Source organism: Sapajus apella, unplaced genomic scaffold, assembly GCF_009761245.1.
Source record: "Sapajus apella isolate SASKATOON/1434 unplaced genomic scaffold, GSC_monkey_1.0 scaffold34, whole genome shotgun sequence".
Lineage (NCBI taxonomy): Eukaryota > Metazoa > Chordata > Mammalia > Primates > Cebidae > Sapajus > Sapajus apella.
Window position 1 is genome coordinate 257507 of NW_022436974.1, and position 12591 is coordinate 270097.

At 40.3% G+C, this 12591-nt stretch overlaps 1 protein-coding gene across 1 annotated transcript in view; it reads right to left on the minus strand.

The window, feature by feature from the left end:
* Positions 1–8677: 8677 nt before the first annotated feature.
* The window catches only part of CEP126 (centrosomal protein 126), a 100490-nt gene continuing 96576 nt past the window's right edge, over positions 8678–12591 (minus strand). The window contains exons 11-12 of the transcript XR_004274240.1: positions 9242–9322; positions 8678–9094 (exon numbers count right to left, since the gene is read on the minus strand). The gene's annotated coding sequence lies outside the window, so the exon portion shown is untranslated. The remainder of the gene's footprint in view (positions 9095–9241; positions 9323–12591) is intronic.

The window sequence follows — 12591 nt, forward strand, 5'->3', positions numbered from 1 at the left end:
AAAATTGTATTTTCAAATGTCTTCTTAATATTTTGCATGGCTGTCTAACCAGCACCCACTTAACACGGCTGAAAGAGGTCATCTGTCATTTCTGTTTCTTCCATCACTTTCTAGTCTTTTCTTCCTTAGTCATTAGTTCTCCATTTTATTTAGGTACTTATGTATGTATTTATTTAATAAGGAATAGAGATGAGGCCTTACTATGTTAAGACCATGCTGGTCTTAACCTCCTGGCTCAAGCAATCCTCCTGCCTTGGCCTTCCAAAGTGTTAGGATTATAGGCATAAGCCACCTCGCCCGACCTCTCCATTTTATTTACAGTTTAAGGTTAAAATACAATTACTGTTACTGGGCAATGAGGGAGACATTATTTGTCTTTCTTTCCAACATACATGCATTGTCTTCCCATAAAACAACAACAACAAAGACAACAACTGGATATTGATTAGGTTTTCAATTTTTGTGGAATTCACTAGCTCTATGATGATCTTAGTCCATTTTGTCTTGCTATAACAGAATATCACCATCTGGAGAATTTATGAAGAAAAGAAATTTATTTCTCACAGTTCTGGTGGCTGGGAAGTCTAATACCAAAGCACTGGAATCTGGTAAGGACCTTCTGGCTGCATCATCTCATAGTGGAAGGGAGGAAGATCAAAAAAGCAAGTGTGAGAGAGAAAGGGAAAGGCACCAAACACATCCTTTTAACAGGATCCTACTCCTGAGATAGCAGCATTAATCCACTCATGAGGGCAAAGCTATCATGACCTAATCACCTCTTTTTTTTTTTTGAGACAGAATCCTGCTCTGTCACCCAGGCTGGAGTGCAGTGGTGGGATCTCAGCTCACTACAACCTCCACTTCTTGGGTTCAAGTGATTCCCCTGTCTCAGCCTCCCAAGTAGCTGGGACTACTGGTGCCCACCACCACACCCACCTAGTTTTTTTTTTTTTTTTGTATTTTTAGTAGAGAAAGGGTTTTATCATGTTGGCCAGGCTGGTGTCAAACTCCGGACCTCAGGTGATCTACCTGGCTTGGCCTCCCAAAGTGCTGGGATTACAGGCATGAGCTCCCCTCCAGATCCATGACCTAATCACCTCTGAAAGATCCCATCCCTCAGTACCGTTGCATTGGGGGTTAAGTTTCAATACATGAACTTAAGGGGACACATTCAAACCATAGCATGTTTCCACTATAGTTACTTTCTTCTATGGCTATCTTCCCATCTTCCACCACTTCCTGGTTTCACAAACTAGCTGGCTAAAGCCATGCCTTGGACATCATACTCATATCTGGCTCTGTTAATCTGAGACAGAAAACTAAATAGATTAGAAAAGTATTAGACTGCTTTAGACACCAATGTCAGTTGGTAATCAACATACTGGGAAGAATGCTTAGGGGTTGAAAGAGAAGTCATGTTACCATCTTTTCACTTTAAGTATAGCCTGGAACTTATTACAATTTCCCATCGGGTTAACCAGGAAAATACTCAGTTTACTCTACCTTGGAAAATATTTTGTCTATTTCATCTCCGGAGGTGATTGTTTAAAGTTGGCTGATTCAGCAAAGTTAATAGCAAAACAAAAGATCTGGCTGACACTATTGTGACCCATGAATCAGTTATCACCTGTCTTCCTGGTTTTTACACCTTGGCTCTTCACACTGGTTTTAATATCTGTTTCTAGACCATTTAGCTTTGAGTTCACTTTTGCCTTTTCTTCTTTCTCTTTTCTTTTCCCTTTCTTCCTTTCTTCTCTTCTCTCTTCTCTCTTCTCCTGTCCTCCCCTCTTCCTCTTCTTCTCTTCTCTTTTTTGACACAGCCTTGTTCTGTTGCCCAGGCCGGAGTCCAGTGGCACCGTGTCGGCTCACTGCAACCTCTGCCTCCTGGGTTCCAGCTGAGACTACAGCTACACACCACTGCGCCTGGCTAATTTTTGTATTTTTAGTAGAGATGGTTTTTCCATGTTTCCCAAGCTGGTCTTGAACTCCTGGCCTCAAGTGATCCACCCAGCTTGCCTCCCAAAGTGTTGGGATTATAGGTGTGAGCCACCGTGCCTGGCCCATTGTGGCTTCTTGGCTTCGTTTTCTGATTTTGGGTATTATCATTCTTTGTGATCTTGTGAGCAATCCGTTACTGCTGTCTTATGGGGGTGGGTGAGTGGATGGGGGATGCATACCTGGAAAGTTAACTGTGCAAGGATGAAGGTGACTTAACTTTTGGGTTTATTAAGGATAAGATGAGGTCTTGAATGCCTTACTCCTTTGAGGGTCTAATTTTGTACTCTAGGTTTCACCAAAAAGGATTTCTGTGGAAAATATTCAGCATTAAAAAAAGTGTATACTTCTGAAGTGCTTACAGTTCACTCTTTGACTATGTTTGGTGATGATTTTACACCATTTTTCTTTTTGTTTCCTAGGCATAGTTTCTAGGACTTCATCAAATTTATTGATAAAAAATGCAGATACAAAGTCCTCTGGCATGATACTAAAAACTTTCCATTAGGTGGACAAATCCATTGTTACACATAACTGTACTGTATTGCAGCCTGTATTCTTCTATTTTGTCTACAAGAACATTATAAAATACTTTGTTCTGTGATTTTGGGAAAATAAGATCCAATTGGCCTATAGCAATCCTTCTGTCTACTTCAGTGGTTTTCAGGCTATCTTCCTTGAAATCTGGCATTTTTTAGAACTGTCTCAGGGTCTACTTTGTGTAATGGAGAAAAGAGGGTATGGCTTTTCCTCTCTGCTTTCAATCAGAACAAATCACAGCAGCTCTACTCTTATCTATTTTAGGTAAGATTTCATTTGCTTAGAGGATTATTTGGCTTTATAAAGTTTGGAAAGCATTTTTTCAAGGTAAATGGCTGCTGCTAAAAAGAGACAAAACACCCCATATGCTACCAGTTCCTTCTGTATCTGAACTGGGTCATTAGTCATTACAGTTTGATTATGTACCTATAGTCTACTGTCCAGACATGTTTTCAGGCTTTCATGGACTATCTTGTGAGATTAGTTACAGCTGAAATATGACTCCAAAAGTAATTTCATTCTGAGTTTCAAGAAGCAGCATTAAGGAATTAAGAAAGAGTGTGTGTTCTGGGTCAGATTTCCCGGTTTCGAACTTCAGCCTGCCATGCTTTCTGTGTGTCTTTGGGCAAGTTTCTTGACCTCTCTATGTTTCACTCTTATTTTTTATTTTTTTTGGGAAAGAGCCTCACTCTGTTGCCCAGAATGGAGTGCAGTGGCATGATCTCAGCCTACCTCCTGGGTTCAAGTGATTCTGCTGCCTCAGCCTTCCAAGTAGCTGGGACTACAGGGGCCCGCCATCACCCCCAGCTAATTTTTATGTTTTTAGTAGAAACAGGTTTCACCATGCTGGCCAGGCTGGTCTTGAACTCCTGACCTCAAGTGATCCGCCCACCTCAGCTTCTCAAAGTGTTGGGGTTACAGGCGTGAGCCACCACACCAGCCTGTTCTCATCTTTTAAAAGAGGAAAATACTCTATCTACATTGGAAGGCTTTGAGAACATGAAATGGGATTATCATGTACTGTGCCTCAAAGAGTGCCTGGCATGGGGTAAGTGCTTAGTCATTCGTGGTTATTAATACTATAACTTGTTCAAAAGCTGCTCATGATTGCACACTACTGCTTACTTCTGAAAAATTATCTGCAGTACCTTAATTTATGAGGACTTGACATAAAGTGGATCCTCAATAAAAACTGACGGAAGATCTAACTGCAGCTTTCTCAGCTTTCCCTTTAGGGGGAAATTTGTTGTTGGATTACATATATAATTCAACCTTCACTTAAGTTACTTTTATTGGATAGTTCTAATAGAAAAAAAAAAGCATATCAACAAAATTCATTACTGGGAAGTTTGAATTTTACCCTAAATGTGTTCCGGCTGGGTGCCGTGGCTCATGCCTGCAATTCCAGTACTTTGGGAGGCAAAGTGGATCACTTGAGCCTGGGAGTTCGAGACTAGCCTGGGCAACATGGCAAAATCCCATCTTGCCAAAAATATAAAAATTAGCCAGGTGTGGTGGTGGGCACCTGTAGTCCCAGCTACTCAGGAGGCTGAGGTAGAAGGATTACCTGAGCCAGGGAGGTCAAGGCTGCAGTGAACTGAGTTCACACTGCTACACTCCAGCCTGGGTGACAGAGTGAGACCATGTCTCAAAAATAAACACATGAATACTTAGTGTTTTATTTGATGTTTCTTTAGGTATCCATACCGAAAGATGAAGTTTTACGAATTAAAAGTTACATGAACTATTGCTTTGAGAACAAATAGGTGTCAATGAAAGCACTATGTAGGATAAATACTTTGGCAGCTGCTTCTGGGAGATTACCTTTTATGTTTATTTCTGACATAGAACTGACTAAAAAATAATATAAAAACTAAGGTGGTTGATGAAATCTCACGTAATTTCTAGCTGGTTTGGCATGGAAATAAACTGGAAAGCGTCAAGTTAGCTTTATGGAAGAGGCTGATTTCATTCTCTCCCACTTAAAATGATACTTTTGGCTCATGATTTATTTGGATTAAAGTTCCTCTTGGCTTCTTAGCTGTGCACACCTTCCAAGTTTTTTCTCGTAATGCTCTTAAGACATCTTTGGGTCTTTGATGCTATTTTTGCCTTCCCAATTCATTTGGCAAAAAGCTGTTTGAAAACCTTACTTACTTCAGATAGTACATACATTTAGAAAGCAATCTAAATAAATAACAATGAAATATTTTGCATTAGGGTAGACCAGCTGGATTCTCCTAGAAATATGGTATCCACTTGCTAAGCCCGTGGCTTTAATAGCTTTTTTTCTTAAAAACAAAACAAAAAAAACCCCATTTATTCTTTGTTCTTTTTCAAGCCAAGAAGAAAACAGTCGTACTTCTCTATGTTGATGAAATAGATTTTGTAAGCCCTTAAAAAGTATGTATGTTTAACCACTATCTTGAGCTGTTTGCACTTTTTTCTGGTGGCAATTATTCTGCCAAATAGAATATTTTGTATACAGAAATTTCAGAACAAAAGGAATATGATCCTTATACTTACTGTGTTCAAACCTGAGACGCGAATTTCAGTGTGTGATCCTCCCATGAACAAAAATCTCTATACTTTTTTCTCATTTAACCATGACATCCATTTGCTTGAATTGTGTTTTTAAAATTTTTCTTTTGTTTCTTTCTTTCTTAATCTTACTATTTTCTTCTGCCTTTCTCATTTCTTTGTTTTTGTAATTTTTTGTACTTTTTTTTTTTTTTTTTTTTTTTGAGATAGAGTCTCATTCTGTCACCAGGCTGGAGTGCAGTGGCATAATCTCAGCTCACTGCAACCTCCACCTCCCGGGTTCAAGTGATTCTCCTGCCTCAGCCTCCTGAGTAGCTGGGACTATAGGCATGCGCTACCATGCCCAGCAAATTTTTTGTATTTTTAGTAGAGACGGGGTTTCACCGTGTTGGCCAGGATGGTCTCGATCTCCTGACTTTGCGATCACCCACCTTGGCCTCCCAAAGTGCTGAGATTGTTTCTGTATTTTTATTTATTTATTTATTTTTGTGTGTGTTTTACAACAGCTATAGTGAAATGTAATTCACATACTATAATATTTACCCTTATCAAGTATATAAAGCTCAGTGCTTTTAACGCATTTGTAGAGTTGTGCAACCATCAGCACTAATTTTAGAATACTTTCACAACCTCAGGTAGACTCCATACCCATTAGCAGTTATTCCCTATTTCCTTTTCCTAGCCGCTGGCAACCACTAATCTATTTTCTGCTTCTGTACATTTGCCTATTTTGAACATTTTATGAAAATGGAATCATACAATAGGTGACTGGTATTTTTCATTTAGCATAATGTTAATGTTTTCAAGATGCATCTGTTTTGTAGCATGTATCAATACATTATTCTTTCTTTATTGCTGAATAATATTCCACTGTGTGGAGATACCACATTTTATTTATCCATTCATCAGTTGATGTACATTTGGCTTATTTCTTCTTTTTAGTTATTATAAATAATGCTACTATGAATATTTATTTCAAGTTTAGGTGTAGATCTGTGTTTTCAATTCTCTTGTGTATAGAAATGGTCTCATTTTTTAAACTTTCATTTTTAAAAATCAGATAAAATTTCGACAATACATTGTTACATTTTTAGTTATTTTATGAATCATTTGTTTAATTGTGGTGTTTGACTTACTAATTTCTTAAAACACTTTATATATTCATATATTATTATAAAATTGTTGCAATTTCATTGCTTTAAAAATTTTTTTTAATTGCATTTTTGGCCAAGTGTGGTAGCTCATTCCTGTAATCTAGCACTTTGGGTGGCTGAGATGGGAGGATTGCTTGAGAACAGAAGTTCAAGACCAGCTTAAGCAACATAGCAAGACCCTCATCTCTATTTTAAAAAACAAAACAACCAAAAATGTATTGCTCAATAATTACTTTGAATTTAAAGTTTCCAAGTTACAGATAGCTTAATCATAAAATACAAGCCTTATTATTATGAAATAATTAGCAGTATCCCTCTCCATTTCTTCTCCCTAGATGATAATATTAATTCTTTTAGCTTTTTCTTATAATATTTACTTCCATATTTCTAAATAACATGCTTATCCTGTCATTCTTGGTATTTGTTTCATGTGCGACCTATTAACCTCTTACTATATTCTCCACCTGTCTCCCTCACACTTTCCAGTCTCCCTGACTGCTAAAATACTAATTAATTTTTGTTAGAGCAATATTTAACATTTGCATTACTATGACTAAATACAATTTTTGCTGTTGTTATCTAGTATACTATGAATATTTATTATTCTTTGTTCAAATTTTTGTTTTGGTTGTCATACAAATTATGATTTTTCTATTTAGACTTCTATGTATCACTAATTCTTTCTCTTCTAGATTGCAAACATCATCTTAATAACTCAAATGTAGTAGATTTCCTGTCACTTTTATCTTCTTGTGGCCATTCCTTCTGTACTTGTCTTGACTGGTTGCTTCCTAGGCTTGCCACACAGCTGAATTTTTCCTTTACCGTCACCCTGAGGATTTCTGTTTGTGTTTTGACTTTTCCTTGTTGCTCTGCATCCTCTGAGAAAATATCCTCTGGGCTGGGATGGGTTTCAGAGCAAGCAGCTCAGCTAAGGTCTTTGATCAGCTATGCCCCGTAGCTGGAGGGCTGCAAAGTACATTCTCATGGCCACTGCAGCTCTCTTGCCTCTTAGATTTCTTATCTTTGTTTTCTTGGTTTACTCCCTTGTCTTAGTAGATCATATCATCTAGTGGCTTAAGAACATTATGGCCCAAGATCCCGCTTCAATAGTCCTCAAATCTTTGGTTATTCCTCTTTCCTCAGTGTATTCCCACTGAAATGACCATAGGTCCTTTTGGACAATGACTGAGGGAATCTTTGCAGTATTTATTTCTTGGGCGAATGGCAGGGTCATTCTTCCCGGATTCTGGATCATCTTAACATTTAATGGGTTTCAGATGAAAAATAGGCTCAGGCTGGGTGCTGTGGTTCATGCCTGTAATCCCAGCACTTTGGGAGGAGGCCGAGGCAGATGGATCACGTGAGGTCAGGCGTTTGACACCAGCCTGGCCAATATGGTGAAACCTTGTCTCTACCAAAAATATAAAAAGTTAGCCAGGTATGGTGGCACGTGCCTATAATACCAGCTACTTGGGAGGCTGAGGCAGGAGAATCGCTGAATCTGGAAGGCGGAGGTTGCAGTGAGCCGAGATCGCCACTGCACTCCAGCCAGGGTGACAAAGCAAGGCTCAGTCTTAAAAAAAAAAAAAAAAGGCTCAAGTCTGGAAACTGAGCAAGATATTGTAATTTTTATTGGGACCACTGTCCTAAACTACCTACTTCTCCATTCTTGTTTTGTCTGTAGATGTAGGGTGCCAACTTGTTTTGACCCTAGAAACTCCAAATTGTACTCATTATTTCTACGGATGTCTGACAGCAAAGCCCCCTCTGCTGCCTCTTTAACCTTGCGGTTAAGGTAACTGTAGCCCCTGGCATCTGGCAGTTACCTGGTGTCTCCTACTCTGGGGGCTCATCATGCTCACTACAATTAAGGAGCCTAGCTCTTTAATAGAAAAGGCCTGATCTCCTCTCATACCTTCGAGTCTTGGCCTACAGGGCAGAGCCACCACTGAAGTTCTTAGTGATATCAGTGCCCGTCTCTCACTCTTCCTCCTTGTTAAGAGCTAGTATTTACCGCATGTGAGAAGACCCTACTGAGGTCTTTCTACCACAAGGCAGCCAGAAACTCCTCCCAGTTACCCGCCTGTCTGCTGACAAGCAGATAACTAGCGTTAAATCCCAGCCCAATGCAGCTGGGGAAGTTCTAGGTCTGAGGGATCTGCAGGGAGAGGCAGCAGCAGCATCACTATCTTGTTGGCTCCTGCAGTCTGGGACTAACGATAGGATGGGAGAGATAGGCACAGATTTGGGAATCTGGTGACCCAGAATTCTTGGGGGTACCCACCCAGATATTTCAGGGCTCTGAACTTTGTGTAACAGATCTGCCTTGCCTCATAAATGCCTCTGCAACACCTCATTCTAAGTCCTATGATTGTTCCCCAGCTGAACTCTCTTCTGCAGGGTGATAAAGATCTCTTTGTAAGCAGTACCACCACAAGTGCATCCTGGCTTTCACACCTAACCTTTAGTTGTTAACTGCTCTCAGTTTCTCATCACTCTGAAGGGTTTCAATTCAACTTAGTAATAACCAGTTGCTGTCTTTGCAGGTATTGTCCCCACTGCATCTTTTAAGTGCCTGGATTCTTGCATGGGCAAGCCTGTTTTTCTCAGGGGATGTTTCCCCAGGTTGTCACCTGTGACATAGTGGCAGTGAAGCCACTACCTTAAGCCAGGGACAATCTGTGACCCACTTTCCACTCAGCATGGAGTTTTCTTTGCCAGTGAGTAATCCCATCCCAATCTCCACCTTACAGCCTGCTTTCTTGGCCCATTCCTGGTACCAATTATGTCAGTTCAGTTCCTCCGAGAAGCAGGTATCAAGATGGAATTAGAGGTGGACGAGATGGATTGGGAAGAAATACCTGTGAAGGATAAATATAACTATGTTATGATGTGGGTCTGACACATGTGAAAGGAGCTTGGGAAGGAAGAAGTAGTTCTGAGAAAGGAAGTCTTGTCCAGTCCTATTGAGGGCCCCCCTAAGTAAAGACAGCCCACCAGAGAAGTACCTTACTGGGTATGAACTATCTGTTTCCAGTACACCCATGATTTTCCACAGTCTTCCAGAATTTTCAGTCACTGGGAGCAGTCTGAGGAGAGAAAGGCATTGATGTGAACACCATGGTGGATGCAGAAAGTACAGCAGGCAGGGGCTGTCAGCCAATAGTCTCTTTGGCACAGGTTAACTGTTGAAGGGAAATCTGAGTGGTGCATGTTCATGCTACCATAGCTATTGTTGCCTGACAGGTTTGCAATGCTTGCTTTGCTGTAAATCAGATTTCTTTATTTGCATGAGTTTTTATTGATTTTTATATGTATTTGATTTTTAATATGTATTTTATTGAGTTTGCTGTGTATCCTGTGTTAGTACCACATTATCTTAATTATAAGAGCTTTTGCTGGCTGCAGTGTCTCATGTCTGTAATCCCAACACTTTGGGAGGCTGAGGTTGGTGGATCGCTTGAGGCTAGGAGTTTGAGACCAGCCTGGCCAACATGGGAAAACCCGGTTTCTACTAAAAAGACAAAAATTAGCCTGGTGTGGTGGTGCACGCCCATAATACCAACTACTTAGGTGGCTGAGGCAGGAAAATCATGTGAATCAGTGAGCCAAGATGGTTGCACGGTACTCCAGCCTGGGTGACAGAGCAAGATTCTGTCTCAAAAAAAAGAGAAAAACCCAAAAAGTCTTGTTATTTGATAGGGCAAGGACCTCTACATTAGTTGTTTTCAGACACAGGTGTATCTGGGCTATTCTTGTTCTTTCCTCTTTCACATAATTTTTTAGAATTGCTTGTCAAGTTCCACAAACAGCCCTTTGTGTTTTAGTTGGCATTGCATTAATGTTGAATATCAGTGGGAAGAATTGACATGATATTGAGTTTCAAATCCAAGGATGTGGTATATACATCCATTTATTTAAGTCTTTTAAAATATTTTTCAATATGTTAATCTTTTTTTTCCAGAAAAGGATTGTATATCTTTTTAAAGATTCATCATTGGTATTTTAAATTTTGTCATTTTTGTAAATGGTATATTTTAAAAAGTTACAACTTTTTTTTGGTCGTTTCTTGCCAGGGTGTAGTCGTGCCTTTCAAAATGGTCCTACCTTGAGGCAAAGGGGCCAGGACTTTGTACCCCACATCAACCAGACATTGGATAAGGGCGGCCCTCAGGGACTGGGTGTGGCCCTGTGTGAGGAGCTCTGGGCCTGCGGGAAATGCCTGGAGAGTGACTCAGCTGAGAGCTGTCAGCCACCGACATTCCTGTCAGCTGGGGAAAGACTCCCTGGGTCCTGAAGGGGCTATCTCAGCAGCAAGCCCTCAGCAATCACTAAATGCCTTTTAACGAGTTAAAGAAATTCTCTTTTTACATCAGAGTCTGCCTCAAAAATAAAAATAAAAATAAAATAAAATTCTCTTTTATTCTTTTTTCTTTCTTTTTTTTTTTTTTGAGACGGGGTCTCTCCCTGTTGTCCATGCTGGAGTGCAATGGTGCAATCTCGACTCACTGCAACCTCCGCCCGCCGGGTTCAAGTAATTCTCTTGCCCCAGTCTCCCAAGTAGCTGGGACTACAGGCGTGTGTCACCACTCCAGGCTAACTTTTTGTATTTTTAGCTGAGACGGGTTTTCATCATGTTGGCCCAGCTGGTCTCTTTTATTCTTAGTTTTACAGTTAAATGTTCTTGCTTTGGTAAAAGAAGGGTCCAGCTGTATTGTATGACATTTGGATCTGGGGTTTAACTGTTTGTCTAACAGACTTCCAACTAATCCTGTTTCAGTATTACCTTTCCCGCTAGTTTCCAGAACTACTGGATGTCTTTCAAACCTGGGCCCTTCTGGTTTTGCAGGAAAGACTGGCTAGCTTTAGCTTTCCCCTACTGCCAGCATAGGTTTTAGCTTTCCTTGATTATCTAAATCAGTTACCACTTCATTACCTGCTTTCTGACCTTCAAAGTTTTGGTGCTGTCTTCCCTTCTTTTCTCTTTGTCCTTGTACTCCTCCTTTTATTTTATTATTATTTACAACAATTGAGACATCTAGGGTATCTTTTTGTTTCTGTTTCTTTTTTTTTGAGATGGAGTCTGGATCTGTCACCCAGGCTGGGGAGCAGTGGCATGATCTCAGCTCACTGCACCCTCTGCCTCCTGAGTTCAAGCGAGTCTTCTGCCTCAGCCTCCTGAGTAGTTGGGATTACAGGTGCCCGCCACCACACCTGGATAATTCTTTTTGTATTTTCAGTAGAGACAGGGTTTTTCACCATGTTGGCCAGGCTGGTCTGGAACTCCCAACCTCAGATGATCCATCAGCCTCAGCCTCCCAAAGTGCTGAGATTACAGGCATAAGCCCCCATGCTTGCCTGATAGCTCTCCTTTTTTAATCCTTGTCATTTAAGTAGGGTTTTGGGAAGGAGCAGAGGTGTAATAAAAGTGTGCTTCCAATTGCTCTCTTGCCTGGAAGCACTGTTTGGAGATTTATGAAGTAAGGGCAAGGCAGGCTGAGTTTGACACATGCTGTTTCTAATGCTTGAAATACTTCCTCTTCCATCCTTGCTTGTCTAACTCATCCTTCAGCTCTCCCTTTGGTAGTCACATTTTCCAGAAGGCCTGTCTTCACAGCCCAAGTCTGGATTAGATGGCCCTTCTAGACAATCTGTTATAACCTGTGTTCAGCCCTTGTCACATTTTGCTGTAGTTACCTGTTTACCAGTCTTTAAGATCTCACAGGCTAAATGTTTTGATTAGTGGGATTGTATTTGATCTCTGTTGGAATCCCTCATCTGAAGCATAGGGATGATTTAAGAAGCACTTAATAAAGTTGTGTTGAGTGAATACATAGTACATAGCTCTCACTTTCTGCAAATATAATTTTTGTTCTTCTTTGCTGGGCTGAAGAAACCAAAAAAGGCTAAATACTAGTTTTATTTTCATGGACATTGGAAGCTTTAACCAATGCCATTTAAAAAGTACTTGGATTTCATCTTTAATATGAACAGTTAGATGGAGTGGATGATGTATACATTTCTTTCTTTAAAATTATTTGAAATTTTTTGGAAAGTTTTCTACTTAATCTTTAAAAAAAGGCGTTGTAGACAATCTCTAGAAGAAAGGCATTTTGACAACTACTACATATACAACTAAATATGAGGATAAAATATTAAAAATGGGCCGGGCGCGGTGGCTCAAGCCTGTAATCCCAGCACTTTGGGAGGCAGAGGTGGGTGGATCACGAGGTCAAGAGATCGAGACCATCCTGGTCAACATGGTGAAACCCCGTCTCTACTAAAAAAATTACAAAAAAAAATTAGCTGGGCATGGTGGCGTGTGCCTGTAATCCCAGCTACTCAGGAGGCTGAGGCA